This window comes from Manis javanica, chromosome 6 (genome assembly GCF_040802235.1).
Source record: "Manis javanica isolate MJ-LG chromosome 6, MJ_LKY, whole genome shotgun sequence".
Lineage (NCBI taxonomy): Eukaryota > Metazoa > Chordata > Mammalia > Pholidota > Manidae > Manis > Manis javanica.
Window position 1 is genome coordinate 70,433,102 of NC_133161.1, and position 22,595 is coordinate 70,455,696.

At 36.9% G+C, this 22,595-nt stretch overlaps 2 long non-coding RNA genes across 2 annotated transcripts in view; one reads left to right on the forward strand and one right to left on the reverse strand.

Annotated features, from left to right (window-relative positions):
* Positions 1–226: 226 nt before the first annotated feature.
* Positions 227–22,411, reverse strand: LOC140849916 (uncharacterized). Its single transcript, XR_012132311.1, has 3 exons — positions 22,271–22,411; positions 18,781–18,916; positions 227–327 (listed from the first exon to the last, which is right to left on the reverse strand). It is a non-coding gene; the product is annotated as an uncharacterized lncRNA (long non-coding RNA).
* Positions 22,111–22,595, forward strand: part of LOC118972645 (uncharacterized) — a 112,350-nt gene continuing 111,865 nt past the window's right edge. The window contains exon 1 of the long non-coding RNA XR_005061702.2: positions 22,111–22,446. This is a non-coding gene — a long non-coding RNA (uncharacterized lncRNA). The remainder of the gene's footprint in view (positions 22,447–22,595) is intronic.

Consider the following 22,595-nt stretch of genomic DNA (forward strand, 5'->3'; position numbering starts at 1 on the left):
CTCATCAAAAGAAAAAATGTTTTGTAACTATGTGAACTGATGGGTGTTAGCTAAACTTATTGTGGCAATCCTTTTGAAACATATGTGTATATCAATCCTTCTGTTGTACCCCTTAAACTAGTACAATGTTATATTTAAGTTACATCTCTATAAAACTGGAAAAAAAGTTTAATCACAAAACAACCATATATTTATTGAGAAGAAAATTTAAACAATATAGACATACCAAAATTAAAAAAGAAAAAGTTCTCACTTGCCATTTTTCGACCCCCTCTCTCCAGGTGGTAAGCACTGATAATAGTTGATGTGTATCCTTCAGAGTGTTTTCTAAGCATTCACAAAGAAAGGGGAAGTAGAGAAGCAGAGAAAGAAGGAAAAGAGAAGGGAGTTATTTTTATATAACTGGGATAATATTGTTCATATTGTTCTACAGTCTGCTTCTTTCACACAAAACCATCTCAGAGACATCTAATGTTTATATTTTCTTTTAACAGCTGCACAGTATTTGTTAACATAGATGTGCCATAATTTGTTAACTGTTGCCCTATGGATAGGCATTTAAAGTGTCTCCAATTTGTTTTCACTCCAGGCCATGCTACAGTGAAATCCTTACCCATGTATCTTTCACCACTTAATATGAATATTTTTAGGGACAGGGTTCTACAAGGGGGATCATGGAGACAAAGGTAGAGCAATTAGAGTTTTGATAGGTACTGTCAAATTGTCCTTCAAAAGTATCTAGGAAATTGCACATTTACCAGTTATTAGTTTAGCTTTTTAACTCTTTATGTGAATTAGAAACCATTCTTATTCCCACAAACAGGCAAATAGGAATGATGACTAGAGAATATAAAAAGGCTTAAGGATCATCATTTAAGGATACTTTCCATATCCTTCTATTCAATATTTAATGGAATTGTTGATTTATCTCATGGAGAAAAAAGTGGAAAGATGCGGCTGGTTTGTTTTTTGGAATTTTTAAAACTTTTTTTATAGAGCTGTTTCAAGTTCACAGCAAAATTAAGGGGAAGGCACAGAGATTTCTCATATGACCCTTGCCCCTCCCTACACATGCACACTCTCCCCCATTATCAATATCCCCCATCAGTGTGGTACATTTGTTACAATTGATGAACCTACATTGACCCCTTATAATCACCACAACATTAGGATTCACTCTTGGTGTGAACAAATGTGAACTCTTGGACGAATGTATACTGACATTTATCCATCATTATAATATCCTACGAAGTGTTTTCACTGCCCTAAAAATCCTTTGTGTTCCACTGATTCATCTCCCCTCCCCAATCCCCAGTAACCTCTAACCATTTTATTGTCTCCATAGATTTACTTTTTCCAGAATATTATAAAGTTGGGATCATACAGTATGTAGCCATTTCAGACTGACTTCTTTCACTTAGTAAGAGGCATTTAAGGTTCCTCTATGTCTTTTTATGGCTTGATAGCCCGTTTCTTTTTAGGGCTGAATAATATTTCTTTACTGAGTATGTCGTTGTTTATTTACCCATTCACCTACTGAAAGACACCTTGGATGCTTCCAGGTTTTGGCAATTATGAATAAAGCAGCTATAAATGTCTGTATACAGGTTTTTGTGTGGAGGTAAGTTTTCAACTCCTTTGGGTAAATACCAAAAAGTGTGATTGCTGGATCATATGGTAAGAGTATGTTTAGTTTTATAAGAAACTGCCAGACTGTCTTCCAAAGTCCCTGTACCATTTGGCATCCCCTCCAGCAAAGAATGAGTGTTCCTGTTACCCCACATCCTCACCAGCATTTGGTGCTGTCAGTGTTCTGGATTTTAGCCATTCTAATAGGTACATAGTGGTATCTCACAATTGTTTTAATTTGCAATTCCCTGATGACATATGATGTGGAGCATCTTTTCATATGTTTATTTGCCAACTACATATCTTCTTTGGTGAGGTATCTGTTAAGGTATTTGGCCCATTTTTTAATCAGGTTATTTGTTTTCTTATTATTGAATTTTAACAATCCTTTGTATATTTAGGATCACCATCTTTTATCAGATGTGTCATTTGAAAATATTTTCTCTCAGTTTGTGGCTGACTTTCTTGTTCTCTTGATATTATTTTTCATAAAGCTACTATTTTTAATTTTGATGAAGTCCAGCTTATCAATTATTTCTCTCATGGTATGAAATCTTGCCATTGGCAATATGGATGGACCTAAGGGTATTACGCTAAGTGAAATAACTCAAAGACAAATACCAAATGCTTTCACTTATATGTAAAATCTAAAAAACAAAACAAATGAACAAACAAACAAAACAGAAATAGACTCATAGGCACAGAGAACAGATAGGTAGTTGCCATAGGGGAAGGGGAAGGGGGATGAGTGAAATAGGTGAAGGGGGAGAAATGATCAAGAATGATATCTTGATTTAAGTTATGGTCACATGAGTGTATATATATGAAGGTGGACACCAAGACTTGTGCATTTTATTGTATGCACCTTGATTTTCTTTTAAAAAGATAGAAAATTGTTTCCTGGGTCATTCTTTTGGTTTTGTGTCTAAAAAGTCATTGCATACCCAAGGTCATCCAGATTTTCTTCTATGTTATCTTCTGGTCTTATAATTTTGCATTTTACATTTAGGTCTATGATCCATTTTGAGTTAGTTTTTGTGAAGGTCTGTATCTAGATTCATTTATTTGCATGTGGCTGTCTAATTGTTCCAGTACCGTTCGTTGATAAGAGACTGTCTTTTCTCCATTGTATTGCTTTTGCTCCTTTCTCAAATATCAAAAAGTCAACAAAGTTGACTCTCTTTATGTGGGTCTAATTCTGGGCTCTCTGTTCTATCCCACTGATCTCATTTTTCACCAATACCATACTGTCTTGATTATAATAGCTTTTATGGTAAGTCTATAATTCAGGTAATGTCCATTCTCCAATTTTGTTCTATAATTTTCTGTTGGCTATCCTGGGTCTTTGGCCTCTCCATAAAAACTTTAGAATCAGTTTGTTGCTACTCACAAAATAATTTGCTGGAACTTTGGGGTTACATTAAATCTATAGATCAAGTTGGGAAGAACTGATATCTTGACAATGTTGATAGTTTTAAAAATCATTTTTTTGAAATGTAATTTACCTATAGTAAAAGTCACATATCAAAAGTACACAATTCAATGAGTTTTGGTAAATGTAACAGAATATTTATATCACCTCAGAAAGTTCCTTTTCACCCACTTCCAGTAAATCCAAACTTCCATGAATATTCTCATATACGTATTTTTGTGGACATGTTTTCAATTCCTTGAGTAAATACCTATGAATAGAATTGCTGAGTGATAAGGTAGTTGTATATTTCACTTCATAAGACATTACTCCATAGATGGTATCATTTTATATTCCTACTAACACTGTATGAAAGTTTAAGGTGTTCCACAGTCTCACCAAGATTTGGTATGAAATGTTATATTATTCTGATTTTAATTTGCAATTCTCTACAATTGCAATTAAAGTTCTCAAAACATGAATAGTGTTTGAGTATTTATTCTTATACATCTGTTCTTTTGTGAAGTATGTATTCAAATGTCTTCTCATTGTTAAATTCTTGTTCAGTTTTTAATTGTTAATTTGTAGGTATTCTTTATGTATTCCCTATATAAGACCTTTCTCAGATATGTGTGTGATATTTTCTCACAGTCCATGGCTTATCATTTTATTTTATTAATTGGTACTTTAGATAAGCAAAAGTTTTTAAATTTTCCCAAAGTCCAATTTACAAATTTTCCTTTTATGTTCAGTGTTTTTGTCTCATAAGAAATCTTTGTCATCTTATGGTCTCAAAGATACTCTCCTATGCTTTCTCCTAGAAGCCTTGTTGTTTTAGATTTTAGGTTCAGCTCTAAAATTCATGTCAGTTTCTGTGTATGGTGGGACATAGGACCTGAGGCTCATATTTTTCTGTATGTTTATCCAATTGTTCCAGTATGCTATTTGTTGGCATAAAGGCATAATACTCCCTTATTCTCTTCTCATTTTAATGTCTATAGGATCTATAGTATTATTCTCCATTTCATTCCCGATATTAGCTATTTGTGTTTCCTTTTTTCCTGATAAGACTTGCTAGGAGTTTATAAATTTTGTTAATCTTTTCAAAGAAATTTCTTTTGGTTGTTGTTAATTTTTTCTGTTTTCTTTTATTGATTTCTGCTCTTTTTTAAAATTTCCTTTCACTTAACTATGGGGTTTCTTTCCTTATATATTCCTTATATATATGTAGGGTTTGATTTCTTCTTTTTATAACAGTTTAAAGTGGAAACTTACATCATTGATTTTATATTTTTCTTTTATTAAAACATAAGCATTTAAAGCTCATTCCAGCTAAGCACTGACTTAGCCTCATTCCACACATTCTGATATGTTGTATGTTCATTATAATTCATTTTTAAGTAGTTTCTAATGTCCCTGTCTTTTTTCTTCGACTCACAGTTCTTTAACAGTCTTCAATAGATCACATTGTTATTAAGTGCAACTTTAACTTTACCATGTAAGAAAATAACTGTAAAATTTCAATCTTTGAAATTCAAGACTTATTTTTATGACCCAGCTTATAGTCTATCTTCATGAATACTTTGTGTACTTGAAAAGAATACATATTCTAAACTTGTTGAGTATAGCATTCTATAAATGTCCATTATGTTGAGGTGGTTGGTAATGTTCAAATCTTCTGTATTCTTGATTTTTCATCTAGTTTTTCCTATCAATTACTGAGAATGATGTTAAAGTCTCTAACTATGATTGTGGATTTGTTTATTTCTCTCCTTATTTCTGTCAGTTTTTTCTTCATGTATTTTAAAGCTCTGCTATTAATTGCATACACATTTATGATTACTATGCTGAACTGTAATCATAAATGTGTATTTTGAAACATTTATTACTGTTGAATTGACCTTATCATTATGAAAATTTTTTTCTCTCTATTCTTAGGTTGGATAGTTTCTACAGATGTCTTCAAATTTCCTAACCCTTTATACTACTCTTAAATCAATCTGGTGAATTTTATTTCAAATATTATATTTTCTAGTTCTAGAATTTCCATTTGGTTCATTTTATATTTCCATTTATTTGCTATAATTCACTACATGTCTGCTCAATATAATTATTTTATCCTTTAAGTCCTTTAACAAATATATAATAGCTACATTAAAGTCTTTGTAACATCTGGGTCATCCTGAGTCATTTACTATTTAGTCATATGTTTTGTTTCTTCATATCTAGTAAATATTTAATTGTATGCTGAACACTGTGAGGACACATCATACACTCTGGTTTCTGTCATTTTCCTCTGAACTGTATTGAATTTTACTCTAGCTTGTAGTTAAATTAATGACTGATTACCTTGAACTTGTAGAGGCATGGCTGGATGCTTTGATGGGATCTGATTCAGTTTGGTCAATAGTCCTAACACAAGTCTCTTAAATAGGATATCTAGTCTTTATACCTAAGGCATGACTTTTCTAGAATTTAAGTGGAAATCTTAAAAAATTACCTACTGCCCAAACTTGGCAGGACTCAGACTCGAAGCTCTGTCTCCATGTATGCAGTGGACAGGAGCTTAATCTCTGTTCTGTTCTTTCACTCTGCCAGCTAAACTCCACTCAGCAACTTGGAGTTTCCCCTGCACATGTGCAGTTCAGCAGGCAGCAAAAGATTTGAGAGGATGATCTAAGTAGATTTGGTGCCATTCCCTCTGTGATCCTCTTTTTGGGATTTTCACCCCTTAATTTTCAGTCACTGTTGATAACCTCCAAATTCCATCCTCTAAATCCTCTGGCCAAATATACTGTGGCTTTCCGCTTGAGTTCTAATTGTCCTGCACCAGGTGGACTATAGAGTATCCTTGGGAAAATCCATTATCTTATTGATGGTATCCAGTGTGGTTCCGTGTTTCAAGATTCAAAGTCTCTTCAGTTTCTGCTTGCTTTAGTCTTTAATACATTTAACTAATTGTCCTTTAATACTTTGTCTACAGTTCATAATTACTATCTGTAGGAAGACAAGTCTGATACAAGCTATTCCACCATGACCAAAGCCAAAGCATGCAGATTACCTTTCTCATTTGATTTCACCTAAGTGAGAACTGCCTTCTTCACTTGCAGCAAAGTTGAGGCAGTTGGAAATTTGGGGTTGAACCCTTTATTTTTGAATCATTCTAGATCATCATTGCTTTAAAGGTAAATGCACCAAAGAGGGAGACAAATGCTTACCTTCTTTGAGATAATCTCAAATGAAATATCATGTTGGCTTGTTTAATTTAGTATCTGTAATAGAACCTTAGGACCTCAGCCTTCTAAAACTCTTCAGCCTGAAATATAAGAATTTAGTGTTCATGTAGCCTCCCTGTTTTAGAAATAATTCCTTGAAAAAACCCCATGATTGACCATTTATGTCACGTAGGGAAACCTTTATTTTAACTGGTTTTACTGGGTACACTGGACAATTTAAGGAAAGGAGAGCCAGATAAATGAATTTAGAGAGATGGGAAATGTGGGGTATTTATTTTGTAGGATGTGGTTTAGAGATTCCTGGTCAGAATGGCCCTTACCATAAGAGTTCCGGGTGGGTGCCATGCCACACAGGAAACAGTTGGAGCCTGCCCTGGGAGTAAGCTAGAGAGCTAACAAATTCAGTGTGCATTGAAATGCTTCACCAACATGCTTTCTGCAGGGCCTGCCCTCTCTGCTGGGTCACTGACCTTTATAAGTGCACAGTCATGGCCACCGCCTGACAGGCGTGAAAAGAAGACAGACAATGGACTAGAAGGAGACATGTGACAGAAGGGGAAAATGCACTCATTCAAGGGATTTACTGGTCAGGGATGTCATGTCCTATGTCCAACTCCCGAATGTAAGAGATGATATTTTAAACCATGCATATCAGGCTGTATAAATGTAAGGAATGAGTATTATCAACATGAAAATATCCCTAAGAATCATGATCAGTTTAATATTAGCACAGAACACTGTAGAGAGTTGTTCTTTGCTATCAATTTTTTTACCCAGTTCTAAAAGCTGTAGAATATTAAAATTGATTAGAGTGTCATACAGCCTGATTTCAAAGGCATTCCAGACTCCAGAGACAGCATTATTGTGACTTCCAAGTAGGGAAAAAAAAAATTTGGGTCCTGAGGTTGTCACAAACTAGTTGTAACCCTTGGCTCCTTGCTGCAAACCATCATTCTGCATCTGTGTATCAAGTAGGTGCTCTCATAGTACAATGACATGACCCCATTTACCTGATATTTTAGGATCTCTGGGTTTGTGACTGTCCCCTGAATTGTCAAATGATTTGTACAGCCTTTTTGTTCAAGAAGCTTAAAAACCACACTAACACAGTGATTTTCAAAACAAGCTCCTAGAACCCTAATTTCCCCTCAGTTTAATAAGACGCTCAAGTATTACTTTACATATTAGAATCCTATGTAGGCTTGTATTTATTTTTGTTTTATTTTTAAAAGGGGCATTACTGTGGGGGGAAAAGCATTTGAAAACCCATTCTCAAGGATGTTCCTTCTACCTCCAAAGGTCTATGATTCTTGTATTGAAAAAGGAATGCATAAATTTGTACCTTTTTTTGATAAATATTTTTCAGAGACTTCTATCAGTGATATTTAATTGGATATCTCTCCTATTGATTCTTGACCAAAATACTATTCTGATAAAAGACTGATGACATACTACAGCATATGGATAATGTATTATGTATGGAAAAGTACATAATGTACTACATATGAAAAGACACATGTTCTGAGCAGCCTAATCTGGAATGGGAGCACTGTCCTAGACTGCATGCACACCCCTCCCCACTACAGAGATAGTCCCACAGAGTGGTGTTATCAGCTGGTTCTGTCTACATTTCATGGTTCTCTAAGTCTTACCACTCTCACCCGGTTACATCAGCCTATGGGCATCTCAAAAATGGCATCTTGCCTGGAATTCCACCCCTAAGTACCTTAACAATCCACCTTGCTTCTTGGAGAACTTCTCTTGATTATCACTTATTCAGGGAAAGTAATGTAATTTTAACACTCACTGAACCCAAACATAATTGCATGCAGAGATCTACAGAAAGAATAAGCATTTGATGCATCCCAAAGCCAAATACCAGTGATTTCTATTATTGATCATTGAGAAGTGCTCTTTCTCACTACTCCCTTCTATAAATAAAAGGTAACTAAAGAGGTAATGTGTGTGAACAATCCATATGATAGGTTCCTAAATTCAAAGCACATACCTGATATTTACAGTAGCTTTCACTCAAGAACCAATTCCCATATGTGGTAGTAATTCTTTTTATTCTCACTTTGCAAATATAAAGAAATCTAATCCTGGAGAGGATGACATCAAAGTTCATTTTAATTAGGTGATTGTACTTCCCCACTAAAGAGACCGAGCTTAATATGAGAGAACCAAAGTATCTGAGTGTTAAGGTGAAAGCTTTGTCCATCTTCTGGAAGAAGAGTATAATACTTCCTCATTAGTCCCTAAACCTGTGTGGTTGGAATGACTGAGCTTCATGAGAAACACTGGAAGAGCAATCATTGTGTTTAACACATTTACTCCCCAAACACAGAGGGGCTGGATTGTTCTCGAGATTTTATTCTGTTGCATAAAAACTCATGTATCATTCATATAGCCTAAAATATCACAGCCATATGCCGATACTTTACAATTAGGTTTTTTAGATACATTTTTAGATTGTTCTTGATTTCTACATTCCTTTTTAAAGTTTGTCTTCCTGGGGTAGCGGGGGAGCTGCATTGAAATGTAATAGAGACGACTGTCAGGATTCGGAGGGAAGTGAGTGTACTCACCCCACCCACTTCATCAGAGAGGCTTCCTGTGTGAGGTGGGATTTGAGTCATATTAATTTGTCCCAGACCACACCAAAATTAAGCTGTTCACATCCGAAACATTCCATGAATTCAGTTGCGAGGAGGAATTTGTTCAGCCATGTTATGGATTCATATTTCTCTTCTCTCCCAAGAAGGTCTGGGTGTCCTTATAAGGGAGAACGCCTCTGTTTCCCACAGTGTGGAGAGCTAAATAAATACTCTCTCACAGTCAATGCAGAGGTAACTCTTTTTTTTAATGGATTAAAAAAAAAAAAGCAGTTCTGAGAGTCCATCACTGTTTCAGCATCCCCATTCAGAGAGGGGGCTTTTGTCTCTCTCTCAGTGGGAGCTGCCATTTTAATGGGGCCTCCAGCGGGGCCTAGTTTGATGATGTGAAGTAGGCCAGGAAGAATCGAGGAATTTTTTTTAATTTTGATTTTGGTGAATTTAACTACACTGGCTCTCAAATGACCTAAAATTCTAAAAATGAATCTGTGGTGTCTCTCAGAAGCTGCTACCAAATAATTTCAGCAATCTCTCATTTCTGAAGCTCTCTCAAGTGAAAACCAATTCCTTGAAGTTCTAAAAAGCATTACCATGCCACCCCCAACCCCCAACACCCCGTCCGTTTGCAAAGATGAAAATCAGGAGCGGAATTCATTCTTAAAAAGAGGCCTACAGTACACACACACACTCAGACGCAAGCATGCACTCCCAAGTGCTAGGTGAAAGCCTATTCCCAAAATTGCCCTTAGCTCCCTGGTGAGTCCAAGCCCAGGGCGGCGATGGCTTGGTGGTAACTCTGGGGTTCCCCTTTGGCCTGCGTCAGGAGCACAGAGGTACAAGGAGTACCCCTCGCCCTAGAACCTCGGGAGTGCCAGAGTTACTCCCCACTCTCTCGCCCTACAGGGGGCTTCCAACCTCCAGCACACACTTTCTAGGTAAAGCTGTTGCTCTCGGTAACAAGGCCAGAGGCTGCAGAGCCCAAGCTGGCCAGCGGGCCGCGTGTGGCAGGCCCTGCGGCGGGACCTGCTCTGCTCCCGCCCGCCCCGCGGCTGCCCCCACGGCCCACGCTGGCTTGCGCCTGGCCGCTGCGCGCCCAGATGCCAACCGCTGGAATGTGTCTGATGTTCTGTAGCCTCTGCCTGGCTAACCCCGAGGGAAGGCGCTTCCCTGGCCTGGCCCGCTCCAGCGCTGGGCTGAGGCAGAGGGGATCTGATGTGCGGTCAGTTTACAGTTGAGCCCCTTTCCCTTCCAGGAACTGTTTGAGCCAATACAGCGCAGGGTGCACACACTGAGCTCTTGTAGGACTGCAGGACCACCGTTTCCTCGGCCTGGGCTTGTTTAATAAATAGCTGCCTGCGTAGGCCTGTTGTGCCGTCTGAGTCCCCATCTATTCCTGTGACGTGTGTGTGCGCACGTGTGGGTATGTGAGCTCATGTTTATAGATAAAGGTGCTCACTATGCAGAAATGAAAAAATGGATGAATGGATGAATAAATTATTTTTTTTTTAAAAGGTGGAAGAACTGATGCATTTCTGAAACAGGCAAATACTGGGAAAGTACAGTAGGCCCCTAATGTGTTGTTATACCTATCCACGATCCCATTATTAGGGAATTTACATTCAAACATCTTACAGTCAGGCAGTGGGTGAATAATGAAGCACTCCTTGACGGAGTTGAAAGTTGGAGGTGAAAAAGAAAAATTGTCTCTGTGAAATATTTTGAAATTCAGCTTTGTGTTGTTGCCCCTAACTGTGTCCTCTGAGGGATGAGAGTGGGAGCAGAAAACCCCAGGTCAGCCTAATAGCCCCACATTTCATAAGTGACTGTGAAGTCTTGCAGGTGGTCTGTGATTTGTGTTTGTTTCAGACATGAAGTTTTAATTCATCATATGTAATAAAATTTGCTATCGCTTCATTGTGGCTAATCAAAACAGTTATTCTGATTTATTTGTTTATTGGGGGGCTGGATTGTTCGGGGGGTTCTTCTTCTTTTTTTTATTTGTTCATTTGTTTTGATGTCAAGTTGGTCCAAAGATTCTCCTGCCCCACAATGTGGCCCTCAGAATATAAAAGTATGAGGCCTTCCACCACCAAGAGCTTGGATGTTGATAAAAAATCATTTTACCTCTCTTTGCCTTTTCTACTCTTCAAATAGAAAATGACAATGGCAGTTTCAACAGGTAGGAAATATTTGAGCCTGACATGAAAAGTCAGTTACTGCAGTCCAATTTTACATACAATTCACTTTTGGAAAATAAAAATAAAAGTGGACATTTCACTATAAAGTACAATTTTGACAGCAAATATGCTCCAATTAAAAAAAATGTTAATGATAAATATGTTACTTTCTTGTTTAAAAAAAAAGAATATGTTAATTTTTTAAAATAGTGCACATTACTCCCACTCCCCAGAAATGATCACAAATCTTTGAGTGTCCTTCCAGTGTTTTTATATACACATGTGTATATATATATATATATATATATATATATATATATATATATATACACACACACATATGTGTGTGTATGATATATGCATGTATAAATGAAATAGATTAAATACATCTACATACAGGTGATTTATTTTTTAATGAGATCTTGTCAAATATATTGTTCTGTAACTTCTTTATTTTTACTCAAAAATATATATCATGGACAACCTTTCATGCCAGTATATATATTCTTTTTAATGGTTCTGTAATATTCCAAAATATCAGTATATAGTGGTTTACTTACTCCTTTCTTTATTTATGGTCTTTTATCCCAAATTTTTCAGTAATACAAATAATGCTGCTATAAGCATCCTTACATATACATCATAAATTTAAAGCATATTATATTTAGATGCAGTTGCCTCTGTGGAAACAATCAGTTGAGCAGATAATGGCAGCAAGAAGTGAATTACAGGTGTTGCATAAAGTATAAAGCTGCAAGCTACTAAGCAATAAGTTGCAACTGGCTTATAGAAACAGAATATAGACTCACTAAAAGTTGCATTCAGGTGTGTAATATATTTTTCACAGTCATGAGACTGTTCACACAATATCTTCTTTCAGATAACCTATCTTTAGGTAGCAAAGCTCTGCCTCTAATTTTGTAACTAAACTGGATGTGGAATTGGAGCTACCATATAACTTTGAAATAATGATGAAAAGGACAGGAATAGTGATAGCACTATCTACAGTTAAAGAGACTTCATTGGTTGCTACAACCTGTAGCTATATTTTTCTGTATTTCTCAAGGCCTGAAATTGGAAATTAAAATTTATTTTTCCTTCAGTTTAATTTCCTCTCTATTTTACCTTCTTTTATTGTATATTCTTTTTGAAGATCCTTTCAAATCCTTATAATTAGGTCTAGTTCTGTTCTTTTATCTATTCAATTATTGGTATACATTGGGATATTATGTTGCTCAATAATCTTCAGTATACCAGAAAAAGTCTCCACCATTTACCATCTGGGCCAATGAATACTTTTTTTACTTGTTGTTATATATTTTAAAGTAATTTTACAAATAATTTATAGAAACAAAAGGATACTAAAAAAAGTGATTTTATTAGAAATTTTAATAAGAATTTAAATATAGTAGATTCAAATTTATATTCCACATTTTCCTACTTTTGAAGGTATGTCTTTAAAATTCAACTACCTGTCCAGCAGCTGTCATAGCTACACTATAAATATTGATTGCAGATTTCAAATGCCTCTTTAATGGGTTTTAGCTATTATATGTTTGGCATTATCAAAATGCAATACAGGTCTGGAACAAATATCCAAGATAAAATTGATCCATCAAGTTGGTTTCTGCACTGGATAGAAATGGAAATTGGTAGATTATTGTCTGCACATACTTGAAACCAAATGTCGTATCCAGAAATCATCTAAAATCTTACAGTGTTTAGCTATTTTACTTTGTGTATGAGATTGAATACAAAGCATTACATTTTAGTGAACCTTTCCATGTAAGAGGTATCTGATCTCTAATGACTACTCTCTTCCCAGTAAAGCAGTCCTAAAACCTCCTAGTAGCATTCCCAGTATAAAAGTTTCTGCAAAACATTACCACAGAAATACAAAGGACCATTTATATTAAAGGAATATTTATAAATAAATTAGATAACATATAAGAAATGGATAAATTCCTAGAAACATACAATCTTCCAAGACTAAATCATGAAGAAATAGAAAATCTGACAGACCAATTACTAATAAGGAGATTGAATTGGTAATTTAAAAATTCCCTACAAATGAAAGTCCAAGACCAGGCAGCTTCACTGGTGAGGTCAACCAAATACTCAAAGAACAAATATTAATCCTTTTCAAACTCTTCCAAAAAATAGAAGAGGACGGAACACTTCCACACTCATTTTACAAAGCCACCATTACCCAGATATGAAAACCAGACAAGCATATCACAAGAAAGGGAAATTACAGGCCAGTATTCCTGATAACCATATATGCAACAAAATAATGACAACCTAAGTTCAAAAATACATTAAAAAGATCATTCATCATGATCAAATGGATTTATTCCAGGGATGCAAGGATGGTTCAACATCCATAAATTAATGAATATGATACACCACATTAACAAAATGTGGGATTAAAAATTATATCATCTTAATAGATGCAGAAAAAGCTTTGACAAAATTCAACATATTTACGATAAAAACTTTCAACAAAGTGGGTATAGAGGGAAGGTGACTCAACATAATAAAGGCCATATATGACAAGCCTACAGCTAACATCATACTCAATGGTGAAAAGCTGAAAGCTTTCCTCTAAGGTCAGGAACAAGACATAGATGACCACTCTCACCACTTTTATTCAACAAAGTATTAGTTGTATTCCTAGCTTCAACAATTAGGCAAGAAAAAGAAATAAAAAGATATCCAAAATGGAAAGGAAGAAGTAAGTAAAACACTCTTTGAAGTTGGCATAATACCAAATATAGAAAATCCTGAAGACCAAAATACTGGTAGAATTAATAAACAAAGTCAGTTAAGTTCAATATACAGAAACATGTTATGCTAACTAATCTGTACACTAATAACAAACTATTAGAGAAATTAAGACAATACCATTTACATCAAAAAGAATAAAATACCTAGGAATAAATTTAACCAAGGAGGTGAAAGACCTGTATGGTGAAAACTATAAGATATTGATGAAAGAAATTGAAGAAAACACCAATAAATGGAAAAATATTCCATGCTCATGAAATGGAAGAATTAAATATTGTTGAAAGACCCATACTGCCCAAAGCAATCTACAGATTCAATGCAATTCCTATCAAATTTCCATTGGTATTTTTCAAAGAACTAGAAAAAACAATTATAAAATGTGCATGGAACCAAAAAAGACCCTGAGTAGTTAAAACAATCTTGAGAAAGAAGAAAAACACTGGGGGCATCACACTTCCTGACTTCAAACTATATTACAAAGCTATAGTAATCAAAACAGTATGGTTTGCACATTAAAACAGACACATAGATTAATAGAGAGCCCAGAAATAGACCCACAAATATAGGGGTCAATTAATTTACAACAAAGGAACTAAGAATATTCAATGAGGAAAAGGACAGTCTCTGCAATAAATGATGTTGGGATACTGTACATCCACATACAAATGAATGAAACTGGACTACTGTCTTACACCATACACTAAAATTAACTCAAAGTGGACTAAGACCTGAATGTAAAACCTTAAGCCATAAACCTCCTAGAAGAAAACACAGGCAGTTAGCTCCTTGACATTGTTCTTTTTGATGATATTTTTGGATTTGACATCAAAAGCAAAGATAACAAAGGCAAAAATAAATAAGTGGACTACATTAACCTAAAAAGCTCCTACACAGCAAAGCAAACCACCAACAAACTGAAAAGACCACCTACTGAATGAGAGAAAATATCTGTAAATCATGTATCTAATATGAGATTAATATCCAAAAATATATAAAGAACTCATACAATTCAATAACAAAAAGCAAACAATCCAATTAAAAAATGGGCAGAGGATCTGAATAGACTTATTTCCAAAGAAGAGATATATATGGTCAACAGATACATGAAAATGTATTCAACATCACTAATCACCAGGGAAATGCAAATCAAAACCATAATGAGATAAAACTTCACATCTGTTAGAATAGCTATTATCAAAATTACAAGAAATAACAAGTTGATGAGGATGCGGAGAAAAGGGAGTCTTTGTGCACTGTTGGTGGGAATGTAATTTGGTGCAGCCACTATGAAAACAGTATGGACATTTCTCAAAAAATTTTAAATACAACTACCATATGACTCAGCAATTACATTTCTGAGTATTTGTCCAAAGGAAAAAAACCCCACTAAGTTGAAAAGATATCTGCACCCTGCTGTGTTTACTGCAGCATTATTTAAAGTAGACAAGATTTGGAAACAACCTCAGTGTCTATCACTAGATGAATGGATAAAGCAAATGTGGTATATATGTACAATAGAATATTATTCAGCCATAAGAAAGAATGAAATCTTGCCATTTGCAATAATATGCATAGACTTTGAAGGTCTTATGCTAAATGAAATAACTCAAAGACAAATACCATATAATCTTATTTATATCTGGAATACAAAAAAGAAAAAAAAATCCATGTTCAAACATACAATGGACTGGTGGTTGCCAGAAGTGGGGGGGGCAAAGAGGGGATTGGGCAGAACAGGTGAAGAGAGTCAAAAGCTACAAACTTCCAGTTATAAAGTAAGGCATAGGGATGTAATGTACTACGTGGTGACTGTAGTTAATAATACTGTATTGTATATTTGAAACTTGCTAAGAGATTAAATCTTAAAAGTTCTCATCACAAGAAAAAAAATTTGTAACTATGTATGCTGATGATGTTAGCTAGACTTAAAGTGATTATTTCACCATATATACAAATTACAAATCATTATGTTCTACACTTGAAACTAATATAATGTTGTATGCCAATAATACCTCAAAAAGTTTATGAGGTCTTCAGGAGCTTACAATAGACAGGTAACCAGTTCCTGCAGAGTATGGGTCTCTCCCTCATCCATTTGGGCATTTCTCATGGAAATCAGTCCTTACTCCTTGCTGCTGCACCAAAAACTAATTACTCTTTTTCCCCTTTGCCTTTTGCCCACCCCCTCTTTTTTTTTTCTTTCAACCAGGGGTCAGATCATTAGGGACTTTGTGGTTTTGACATACAAAGGTGATTTAAAGTTCATTCAAGACTACACAAATTGCTTCTATGGAATAACTTAGTCTGAAACTTTTGCAGATTATGAATCAGAGGATATGCTATAAACCTTTTTCAGGTAAAAGACAAAATCTAAGCTGACACAACTGCCATGCATAGAGACCTGTGTGCCACCATGTGGTCTAGTGGAAAAAGGTCTAGGCTGGAGGTACAAATGCTGGTTCTTCCACTTATTAGGCAGATGACCTTGAGTCACTCCCTTAACCTCTTGAAAACTCAGTTTCCTATCAGCAAGATGAGCATAAAACCCACCTCAAAGAATGATGTCAATGATTAAATGATATTAAAAGAGAAAAGTCTCTATAAATGTGCCTACCACAGTGCCTGATTCACTATAGGAAGGGCTGCTAGGTTTATGAGTTTTAAATTCTTTAAACCAATCAGTCACAAATAGAGAATAATCAAATTACATACTGTACAAAATTTACTAGCCATCCCAAAGTTCCAAAATTTTACTTACTTTATAATGAAAAAATTTGTTCTTATATAACCCCATTTTAGAAGAAATGTGGTGATTTTAGCCCAAGTGACTGGTAAAGGTTTAAATAATTTTGTGAGTGTGCATGTAATTTTATTAGGTTTTTGTGTAACCTAAGTAATTAATAGAAAGAAAAGGCCATACATGAATTTGCTGAAGGAAGAGAAAGTATTTTGCAATAAATTTCTTAGGAAGACTACCAATTTCCATTTTTACAGAATATCCATATTTATGGAATGACTGTATTGCTGAGTCTGGTTATAAAGGCATGTTCTTAATGAACTGGAGTCCCAGCTACTTTGGGGAGCTAGCCTGTAATCTTGAATCTCAGTCAAGAGACCGTTTGAAAGGAGGGCTGCTTGTTTGTGATTATTTTCACGCTGTTGGAATGATCTTTAACCTAGAATTTAAATTTCTTTTTAATTTTGTATCTTTTAATCCATTCTTCACCATCATTCCTCCTAATTCCTAATCCCCTACATCTCTCTCCTCCGACATCCCCACCAAATTATAAAATAACATCTAATGATTTGTGAGTAGGAGGATGCCTGGAGTTTACATCCCACCCCACCCAATCACCAGTATATGAAATCCCATTATTATCATTTGTTTTGTTAGAGTCAAGGATCCACAAGTGGAGAGACATTATCAATCTAATATTACTGTATAAATAGCAAGTACTTAAAACAGTGCCTGACACACAGCAGGTGCTCAACAACAGTTGGTTGAATGAATGAAACACTTTTAAGTTTCTTATCATAATTTGATAATGTAGATACCTTCCATAGTAATACTGTCTGCATATCTATCACCAGAACCTTAATTGGCTCAAAGAACTTAAATGTCCATTATGTGCTACACCCATGCTAGTTCCCCTCTGCTCCGGGCACATAACAGCTACGATAAAAAATCATTTTTCTGATGTTTTTCTGAGAGCAGTTTTTATTTGGGAGGAGGGAAAGGATGTGTCTGGGGAGAGTGGGAATCTCAGGAGAGAAAATCATGTTTCTTTTGTAAATAAACCAATAACAAAACAACTTTTAAAAACACTAATAATAATGGCTTTTATTTATTGAGTCCTCACTAAGGGGCAGATGTTATCTCATTTAATAGTCACATCATCACAATGAGGTTATTTTCATTTCACAGATAAAGAAACTGAGGCTTAGAGACATTAAGGAACTTCCCCAAGGTCATGTGGCTAATATGTGGCAAAGCTAAGCTTGGAAACAGTTTTCTGACCCTAAAGCCTTGTCTCTGATCACACTGTATCTGGCCTTTATTTCTCCAAAGGGCAGAGGGTTCTTGGGACAGGATGAGGTTGGGGTGGAAGCAGAGAAAAGTGTGAGCTGGTGGTACCACCAGACCACCCTCATCTCATCATAAAGCTGTTTAGGGTAGATTCTGTTCAGGTGTAAAGGTAATTAATACTCATAGAGTTTAATCATCCAACCTTACTCTCTCTAACTGAAAGTCACTTCAGTGACTTAGGTGCCTAAGAGGATGTTAGACAACATATTCAGCCTTGGAGGCTCATAACTAAACCTAGGAATTTGTGCAGGAAATGCCACAGGTCCTGAGATGGAGAAATATTTTAGCAAATACATATTAGCTGTAATGTGAGAATCTACTCCCTATCTCTGAGGTTAACTCAGCTGCTTCCCAGTCTTCTGAGAAAACAATGGCAAGGGCTAGAAAGCTACAGGTATGTGGAACAGCGTGTACAGGTGTCCCATGCTGTCTACACAGACTCTGAGGTTTCAGACCAAGCCAACTAATGCTTGCATGGGGAAAGTGGACCCCAGAAGCAGGGAGGTCTGACTTTTCACACAGTGGATATAAGCATTCCAGTCATGTCTAATGAACCTGTGGAACTGGTCCCAAGAGTTGGTTGGCATGAAAGTTTATGTCTGAAGAACCAGAGGAGGGAGTAGGCTTTTAGAGTGAGGGCAAAGAGAATAATGTGGTGTGTGTCATGGTACCACATACAGCCCCTGGGGGCTCATATCTGAGCAGAAACTGAAGGAAGAGTTTTCCTGTAAGGCAGGAGATATGAGCCACACTGCTTGGGGCCAGGAGACTGAGTCGGACAGTCAGGTAGGAAGAATTACTCTCCTCCTGGTGGGGTTGGACAGAGCAGCATACTCACCTCAGGGCCCTGGGGGACTTTGCCCTGCCTCGGCGTGTCAAGGACTAGCAGCTTAGAGGGCGTCAAGGGACCTCTATCCCAGGCAATGGCATCAGAGCTGTGGGGTGGTGATGCCGTTCACGGTCCTCAAAGGTCGCTGAAACAAAAAGAGAGGCTGCAGTGGTTATGAATTCCCTTCAGATACTTCTAAGCCTTTGTGAATACAGAGCTGAGACTCCAAAATTGCTATAGACCCTGCATTTGAACGGAGCTGAAATAGAGCTAGATGCTTTGAATGATTACTTAAAATGTAATCCACAAGGGCTTGTATTGTCCAGAAAATGGAATTTTATGCTACTAAAAATGAGTGTGGAGAATCCCAGACCCACACATGGGAAAATGGCCTGGACCCTCTCACTTCCTCCTCATCTTCCTTATCAGCACCCGTCCCCTTCTGTCATCCCGGCCTTGCATCTTATTCTGACCTATCCACACCTACTTCTCACTGATGATGGATGCACTGGGCTTCTCCTGATTCTGTCTTTCTCTTCCTTGAACACTGTTCACTATGGATTACCCTGCCACTCCGTCATGCAGACCCCTCTCAGGAGGAGCCCCATTACTCTGCCAGCTCTGCTCTGCCTCTCACAAGCAAAATCAAATATATCAAGAAAAACTCTTTGCACACTACAGTTTAGTGAAAACAGACAGTAAGTAATAGAGACCCTCCACATAAATGCAAAAAAGTAGACATCTGTAGTATACATGATACATGCTTCTAGGTTAAAGGATAGTATATTACAAACATAAATGACACTTTCAGAGAAGCATATTGTATATATTATAATTCCTAACATTGTAAAACAAGAATGTTAGAAGTCCCCTAAAGAGAAAAGAGACCATCTGTGGGTTTATGACATGAAGCAGATGGAACAACATCTGAGAAGTACTTAAAAATTTCTCTTCCTGATATTGTCATCAATTCAATCATCACTTTTATAGTCTAAGAAGAGAAGGGTGTCTTCAAATCCTGAGGTAACACAATATTTAGGAGACACTATCAAAATGCTGGGGTGCATCAGAATCCACACCAACGACAGACTATCAACCATGTCCCTGGCACATACATCATCTTGTGTGTTGTCAAATGTAATCCTGCATCCTACCCAGGGCAAAGCTGCTGTGAGAACCAAAAATTTTCTCCTTGATGTCACTATCCCTATTATTGTCTGGTGCAAAATTGTTTTAAACTTTCACATAGCATTCCAAGGTCTTCAAATGAAAAGAATCAAATAAAGGAAGCAAATAACCTCACTCTCTTATCAAGAGACTTTGGCTCTATAAGACAAACTGCTGCAGCGACCAGCTGTACCAGGGGCCTCTGAACAATAACCCTGAGCAGGCCTGAAATCTGCATGTAATATACTCCACAGGTATTTCTTTGCACACTTAAATTTGAGAACAGCTTCCCAGAATATTCTAGTTTGCTATTTTACAAAATGAGAAAATGTTCCACAAACACTGTATTATTCTATTTCTCATGTAATCTTGGAGGTTGAAATTAGTAGAATTGGGGTATTTGTTGTTTTGTTTGTGAAGTTTTGTTTTCTTTAAAAAAGAGTTCAATATGCATATATTTCAAGAGAAAAACATGCATGATAAGAATCGAGGAAACGAGTTATGCATGTCCTCCAAAGGGGGATTAATATGGTAGAACTACACATTTTTTACAACCTGGATTAAGCCTGTTCTATGGCATCATACAATCAGAATTTGTGAGAGAAGGATTACTTTGCTGGGATATCAAAGCAAAACAACTTCCAAAATATCATATGTCTTTTCCCATAGACATAATGCACAAAAAACTATTTAGGCAAATTCACCCAATGGATACTGTTTATTACAGCATACTTTCAGCAAAGCCTCTTTGGACTAGATCAGCTCATAGCAGCTTGAAATGGAATGCCCAAACATTAGAACAGCTGCTCTACAAGTAAAATATCTTGTTACATTTTCATTAACCAACCAGCTATTCAGAATGTCTTGTCAGTGTGTCCTGTAAACATATAAACTCATGTAAAACTATTCAAACTCTACTAAAATCCAATGAACAGGAATGGATACTTCTCCAAAGATAGTTCATAACTGTCACAAGCCCTTCCCAACAACCTTTGCTCAGGCTTGCAGAGTGAATCCACTCATTATTTATTTGTTTTATTTATATGCCTTGGGCTACAGCTAGCATCAGTTGCCTCTAGAATCTCCCTGTGATGGTCTGTCCTGTCCCCGGGTCCTGAAGGCCTACCATCCCTCCGAATGGCATTTGATTTCTCTTGCACCAACTGGTCTCAGCAATCAACTCCAAGTCCAAAAGATTTAGACTGCTCTCCTAGAAAGATGTATGATTCCCAGGTAACCCAATCTAGGCCTGAGCTTCCCTGAGAAAAAAACTGAATGCACAGACCATTAGCCAAGCCAGACCTACGCCCTTCTTTTCTGCCTTTTGGAGTAATTGTAACCTAATGCAGAAATCCTTAACAAGGGCTCTGGGAACAGGCTTCACAGATTCCATAAAATGCTTGAGATTGTGTGTGAAGATTTTTTTATGTAAATATGTATACACATTTCCCTAAGGAGATTGTTAACAGCCTCTCAAACGGTTCTGTGACATTTAGGTTATGATATTCACATCTACAGCCTGAATGTTATAGATTGGAGTTTCAATCTACCCCCTTGTGTTTATTGACTTAGTTTGTATTGGAGCCTTCACTTCTTTGTGTCATGTGTACTACCCAAGTACTGAGAAAAAAATAAGGAGCTTGCCTTCTGTATCTGCTAGGAATTGGCTTTGCCTGCTGGTAACACAGACTCTGCTACAATGGATTAAACAAATTAGGGATTTATTCTTTCTTGTAAAAGAAATCTGGGAAAGGAAATCCAGTTTTTATGCAGCCAACAGGACACCATTAGAAACACAGGCTACTTCTGTCTTTCTGCTCTGACATCCTCGGCACTTAGTTTTCTTTGCACTGTACAAGAGAACTGTCATCAGTCTGCTTTTCTTTTAAGGAACTTCCCAAAATCTTCCAACGAACAAATTTACTTTACATCCTACTGGCCATAAAAGCTTTAGATGGGCAACTTACCTCCAGTCCCCCCCACACCAAAATTAGGTTTTCGTTACTAAGAAGAGGGAAACTTATTTGGTAGGCAACTAGCATTCTCTTTCTATGAAAACAGATGTTAATGAAGTTATTTTCTGCTTAGGGTTCCTTGGGGAGAAGGTCTTTGTTAACACATATTCATTCGAGAATCAGAAGCATGTCTATGACATGCACTGTTCTCTGTGTTTGCCAGTGTCTGTCTCTCAGTCTCGCTCACGCATGCCCAGGTGCACGCGCACGCCCAGCACTGTCAAGGCACTTGAGGCTGTTGGAAGAACTGCCCGCAGACCTCGGCACCGCGTACACATTCACGTCCGCAGCACACCTCCCTTCGCACGACATCTTACCCACTGCCTCACGCTGTAGAGTGAAGAAGGGAGACTCCCCTCCTGCCGCTGCCGTTTCCTTCAGCCTCTGAGGAAAACGAGCACAGGACGTGTCTCTGCCGCAGAGAATCCCTCTGCTCTTCTCCCCATGCCACGGCTGCCCTCAGCCCTCGGGTGGGTCTGCCCGAGCCTGCCAGGTGAGTCGAATTCACTTTACTCGAGCCCACTTCAGCCTGTTTGTAGGATGAGGTTGGAATCCCCAACTCTGGATCTCTTTCCAAATTCTGTCTCACTTATTATGATTTACATGGTGAACCAGATGGGCTGCTTTCCTGTCTTTTGTGAG